A 7,157-nucleotide genomic window follows, 5' to 3' on the forward strand; every position below is an offset into this window, starting at 1 on the left:
ACAACTTGCTATTAACATGTCTTATCATTTTTATCTTATTAATTCTTAATACCTTGCTTGTTAAATGGTTAATCTAAATTTGTGTTATATAGCACTTAGTATAATAAATATTTAGCACTTTCATAGCTAACCATATGGTATATAACCTACACTTGTACTATGAAAGGAACTAGATTTGTTATTAACATAAGTTAGCATCATGAATTCTTGATAATATTTACAAGTTTGATGTTACTTAAATAAGATAATTAATATGATCATGTTAATAATTTATAAGAGCTATTAATAACAAATCATCTGACTGGAACCTTCTTTGTGTGTGGTTTCCAGTTGAGTAATAAAAGGAATTTATATTATATTCGTTTGAAATATCATTAGTAGATCCTCTAACCTTTACAATTATTTTATCCTTGTTTAGTTCTTATTTCAATATCACTTCTCAAAACTCTTTTCAACTTCTTTTCTGTTATTATCTATTTATTTATTTGTAGTTTATGTATTTAATCTCTCTATGATTTGAACCAGGTGATTAGTACTTAAAAGTGCATTTTTATCATGGTTTTATATCATCATTTTGCACTTGAAGTATCAATAACTCCTTAACTAAAATATGTTTTATAGTAATGTATCTAATAATATAAGATACCTATAACTTGTGGTAAATGTCTATTTTTAATGCAGGTCTATCACATAAATGAAAGGATTGATTAATGACTTGAAGAACTTAAATTGCATGAATAAAGAGATGGTCAAACTTAGAGAAGAGATGACGGTGCAATCCAAACCGGAACACTGTTCGGTAATTGGGTCATATCTGGAGCTACAGATCTCAGATTTAGGTCCAATTTATACGGATGGAAAGGTAAGACATAGGCCTACAACTTTAATATGGAGCCCAAGATCTAAAAAGGCCATTATCAAGCCCAAATTGTAGCAACAACAAAGAAGCCCGAATCTGTCTTCCAGCCCGAGCACTGTTCAGTATTTTGGCCATATCTGGAGTTCTAGAAGTCCAAATGAGCTGAAGTTTTTACACAAGAAAGCTGAGACAATTACCTACAACTGTCATGTTTGCAACTGGCTCCAGTTTTGACGTTATCAATGACGTTTTGGGCAGACAAGAGAAGATAAGGATTGTCACCAAGTCAAAAGTTAGCCACCCACTTATCAATTAGTCATCAAATCAATAGTTCCCAATTTTGGCCTATAAAAGGAGGCATTTGCCATGCATTTAGGCATCTTGATTTCCAGATCAAGATCATGCTCTTCCTTTCTCTCTTTGTATTTTTGTAATGTTTATGCTTTGCTTTCATTAATACTAAGTTTATGCTTTTCATTTCCTTTCCTTTACTTAGTTAACTTTCATGTTCTTATTTTGTTTATCTATTTTGCTTTCTTTCATTATGTCTAGCTAAGTTAATTATGTCAAGGTGAAAAGGCTACACTAATGGTGTGAGAATAAGTATAATGTAAACTTAATATGGACTTTAATGTTTGATACTAACATGCTTTATATTTGTTATCTTGTTCACTCTTTAATACTTTGCTTGTTAAATGATTAATCTTGATTTATGTTGTATAACACTTGGTACAACAAATGCTTGGCACTTTCATAGCCCATAATGTATGGTATAACCGACACCTGAGCTATGAAAGAAACTTGATTTGTTGTTAACATAAGTTATAATCATGAATGCTTGACGAGATTTACAAGTACTAGCATTAATCGAATAAGATGACTAATGTAATCATGTTAACAATATATAATCTGATTGAAACCTCCTTTGTGTGTGGTTTCCAATTCAACAATAAGAGTTTATACTATACTTGTTTGACATACCGTTAGTGGATCCTCTAACCTTAACAACTGATTTTATCATTATTTAATCTTCATATTAATCTTATATTTCAAAGTCATCTTTAACTCATCATCACCATTATTATTATTATTATTATATAATTAAACTCCATGTGGTTCAACTCTGGTCTTACCGGGTTATTTATTACTTCGACACTCCTGCACTTGGGAGAAGACATCAACCTTTTAGTCATGTCATGTAAAAGATCTTTTAAGGGACCTACCATACTTATCATCTCATAAATGGCATGTAAAGGATATTTATGTCTAATTAATACTACTGAAAGGATAAAAATACCCCTTAAACCATTTAGGTAAGGGTTCAGAATTTTTTATTTCTTAAGGTAAACTCATATATTTTTTAGAGCCCATTTAAAAATTAAAAAAAAAACATCTTTATTCCTTGAATTTAAGACTCTTTAAGTCATTTATTGTCTTAAGACATTTATTGTTTTTCCCATAAATATATTGACTTTATTATTTGAGGGTTTTAAGTCCTCCTCGATTGAAATTGTTTTTGCAGATACTCAAGCTTTTACAATAAGCATGGAATTCCTTACACTAAAAAAAAGAAATCCAAATCCTTGAACATATTGATTAGTCATTATCTCAAACATTAAATAACCCATTATTTACATATCTTGGATTTGGAAACATCATTATTTATCCTTTTTCTAGAAAATGTTACAAGTTTAATTCAAAAATATATCGTATCCATCCTAATCATCTCCTAAGTATCATGAGTATCCCTAGCATATCCAAAATACAGTGAGCATGTATCCATATGATAGTCTCTAATATATATGACTATGTTCAACCAATTAGTCATTATATATGAAAATTTATTCTTTATTCTCATACGTCCTTCTATCCTAATATATTCTCCCAAGCTCATTTTACCACTTTTTTACAAAAAAAATATATAAAAAATATCATTCAATACAAATTGTCTTAAAAATCAAATTTGCAAGTTAAAGAAAATTCCTTGAAATATAAAGTTATGTCAAGACTTCCAAACAAGATAAAATATTATAGAAAATAAAAATAAAAGAGCTATTGAATAAAGAAATTTACTAACAAGAACAAAAACAAAACAACACATATTTTTTTATCTTTTTATTCATAAAAAAAAGAAGAAACTCGTCGCAGGGCACTCGCGGGGGCATTGTTAGTCTCCTGAGAGGCGTTAGAAAAGGAAAGGGTTTTGGGTTTAATCATAAAGTTGTGATTATAAGGTTCAGGAATCACCACTTAGTATTATGATTACTAGAAAACCTATGGTCTATGAGAGTCCGAGTAAATAACTAGTTGTGGAAGGAGAAAACGCATCACCCTCAATGCACCCTAGTAAGCTATATTATTGTTTAATTGATTTTATAAGTCAAATTTCTATTAGTTGGTCTTTTTCTAAGGTCTAAGGCAAATCTCCCTACGTAAGATAGTTTTTACCTCATTGAGTTAAATCTTAACCACTCTAAAGTTTAAATTTTAGCATTGTGTTTATTTATTTATATTTTATATTTTTATATCTTTAATATCTGAGGGTGTACTCTACTATATAGTTTTACACCCTAAGAGCATCTCCAATGCAAAATGCTATTTTAAAAAACTAAATTGATAAAATAGCATTTTGAATAGTATAAATATAGTTTTTTTTACCATATCTACTTTAATAAAAAAAAATGTCATTTGAAGAGCCATTTATATTGGAGTGGAAGAAACAAGTGTTTTATTATTTCTTAATAAGTTCGATGTTATTTTTTTTCCCCACATGGCTACATTTAATTAGTTTTTTCTAGTGGCCTCACTTTGTTGGTTTTGTCTCTTTTGAGAGATATGTAGGAATAACATTTGTGGGAGAGAAAAGACATTTTAGCATTTTGTTTAGCACTTCCTTTGGAGTGTGCAAAATAAACATAAAAAAACCAAAATAATATTTTTTAATGTTTAGTTTTCCATTTAGCACACCCATTAGAAAGGCTCTAAAATATTAAAGTTTACAGCCAAACTAAACACTTTAGATATAAAGTGAACAAAATGATTAGTGAAGGGTTTTTGATATTTTGATCAAATCTTAATAGATAATTATAAACTGTTATGATATCATTTTCTACATTTTTCAAACATGAGAAAGATACAATTTTTAAGTTTTTTTGTTTTCATTACGAAGATATGCTTTGAAAACTTTTAGGATTCGATTATATGCACAAAAATAAATTTTTTTAAAGAGGAAATTAATCTAGAATTTTTGAAAATTTCAATTTTTTTTGAAAAGTTTCAAAGAAAACAAGGTATTTTATTATTAGATCTGTATCTTACAGTGTTAATATATGACCCAATATTATGTAAAATTATTAGAAAAACATGCGAGAAAATCATAAATATTTGAAAATGACCCTTGAAATTTTTTTTATTATTATTAAATATTAATTGGATTAGACCCGACCTAGCCATCTAAGCTGGGCCAAAATAGGTCCAGCTCGACACAGTCAAGTTAGGCCAACTAACGTCCCATTTTATTATTATTAAATATTAATTGGATTGGACCTGACCTAGCCATCTAAGCTGGGCCAAAACAGGTCCAGCTCGACATAGTCAAGTTAGGCCAACTAACGTCCTAACAAACCCTTTTTTGGGGTGGCTGGACCTGACCCAACCATATGGACTGAGCTGAAACGGTTCTAGCCTATAACTTACATGGTCACTAGCTCGACCCATAGACCATGTTAATTATAATTAACTTCTGCATGCATAATGAATTCCCATTTTGTATGCAGTCATTGATTTCATTATAGGAAGGAGAAAAAAAGTTACCTGATACAGGGAGAAGTAACTGGTTGGTCGTGTAAGGAGGACTGTCTTAAGGTTGATGGTGGCACCACTGTTAAGAGGAGTTGGTAACTAGAGTTAGTTGTTGGAAGAAAAGAAGATTACAGTTGAAAAGAAGAAAAAGAAATTAGCGATGGTAGTCTCTATCGTCGATAGGGAGATGGGTTGGCGGAGGTTGGGCCACAATTGGTCATGACATGGGTGAGGTTGGAGTGGCTGAGATTAGTGAAGGCTGGTTTTTTTTTTCAACTTTTACGTCTAATATCTTTCTCTCCAGTGCATGCAATCCACCCCTATTTATAGGGGTAGAAGAAGGACATGTTGTCTTTTATGGTGTCAAATCTTAACTTTTGATTCAAATGAAAAGGATCTCAATTGTTAGTTTAAAGTTGTCATCATAGTCTAAAAAATTGTTACGAAAAGGCTAGTTGGGTTGGTCACTTTGAGGTGGCATCAAGGCCGTTATGGTGTCAATCGACCAAAAAGAACCATACTAGATTGTCATCAGATATCAGGCCATCATTTGTGTGTTAAATTTATGGAGAGATGAAACATTAAATGTCTTATAAAGGAAGCCATCTGAACAGCTGTCAATGATGAAAAAGATGAATAGTTCCAGAAAACATTGAGATTATGATGGTTGAGATCAGAGGAGGCTGGTGATTTTTTGTTTCAACTTTTAGCTCTGATTTCTTCCTCCCCAAAGCATGGAATCCACCTTATTTATGGGGTAGAAGAAGGACATGTTGTCTTTTATGGTGTCAAATCTTAATTCTTCATTCAAATAAAAAAGATCTCAACTGTTAGTTCAAATTTGTCATTATAGTTTGAAAAAGTTATTACAAAAAAGCTAGTTGAGTTGGCCACTTTGAGGTGGTGCCGAGGTCATTGTGGTGTCAATCAGCCAGAAAGGACCATACTAGCATGTAATTAGATACCAGGTCATCGTTTGAGTGTTCAATTCGGCGGAGAGATGAAACATTAAATGCCTTATAAATAAAGCCACTTGAATAGCTTTTAATGATGAAGAAGATGAATAGTTCCAGACAATTTGTCATCTAGTTTGTTCTCTCTCTTCCTTTTTTTAAGTGATGGAATAAAAACGAAGTTGTTTTGATCAAAACATGTTGTTTTATTTAAATGAAATGACGTTATTTTGGCTTTTAGGGTTTAATTTGGGGATTTGGTCAAATTTTAATTTAGTCCTCCAGCTTCTAATTTCTTTCAATTGCACTCCTAATTGATCTTAAACCTTTTATTTTATGCAATTTTACCCCTACCAAACTTCAATGCTAGCCCTAGATTTCAGCATCTTTTTTATTTTGATCCTTAGTCTTGGATTTATGCAATTTGACCCTTAATTGACCATTAAATTTTTAATTTTCCTTAATTTCACCCCGATCTCAATCCAATGAGTTCTTATAGTTCAACGCCTTTTGGAAAATGATTCTTGGATATGAATTTTTTCAATTTAACCTTTAAATGACCCTAAAAATTTGTTTTTCTTGTAATTTTACCCCTGATTTGAACCAATTGACTTGGTAAAAATTAAATTTTGTTTCCTAAAATTTTAATTTTCTCAATTAAGACCAAATTAGACTTTCAAACTTAATTTTTCACCAATTAATCCTCTACTAAAATTAATTTGATCCATTTGAAGTATAATTAAGTCATTGCATATAATTAAATTTTTTAATTGGACCTAACTTAATTCTTAAACATAATTAAATTCTCAAGTTGGCCCATGATTAAATCAAATTGGTCATGAGCTTAATTTTCATATAAATTCATCTAAAAATCATTTAATTTAACATGGAATCCGCATTGTCTCTTTAGTTTTAGGTATAAAGGGGTACAATTCCATCCAAAATTACAGCTTAATTTTTTCTACATTTGAAATTCTCTCAGCTTGTTTTTGCCAAAATGCTAGTCTTTTTTCTATTATTATTTTAATTTTTTATTTTATTTTGAAAATAAAAAAGGTGAATTTAGGGAATAATCCATAAATGGGTTATGACAAAACTATCTTTCGAAGTATATGATGGAATGTGAGCAAGGCAAAACTAATAATCTAGCATGGAAAGGGCCGGGGAAGGGGGACCTTAATAGATTTTTTATAAGGTTATATAAATAAAATAATCTATACGGTAGTTAAAATTTTCATAATAAAAAAATGATAACAAATCTATCAAAATACAAAAAACAGAAAGAGATTTTAATAATCCTAACATTTATAGAAGGTATAATGAAAAATACTAAAATGTATAATCAAAATAACGCTGCTATTTAATATCTTCTTTATGATCAATATTTTTAATCTATGCTTGACATTTTTCATCATTCAAAACTCATCATATCAAAATTCCCTGAAATCTTTATTTCAATGAATGTATAAATAATTACAACAAAGTCATGGAAAAACTTCATAAAAAAATAGACTTTTCCTGGTTGATGGGTTATGGGCCTAAGT

Source organism: Populus euphratica, unplaced genomic scaffold, assembly GCF_000495115.2.
Source record: "Populus euphratica unplaced genomic scaffold, PopEup_1.0 scaffold139.1, whole genome shotgun sequence".
Taxonomy (NCBI): Eukaryota; Viridiplantae; Streptophyta; class Magnoliopsida; order Malpighiales; family Salicaceae; genus Populus; species Populus euphratica.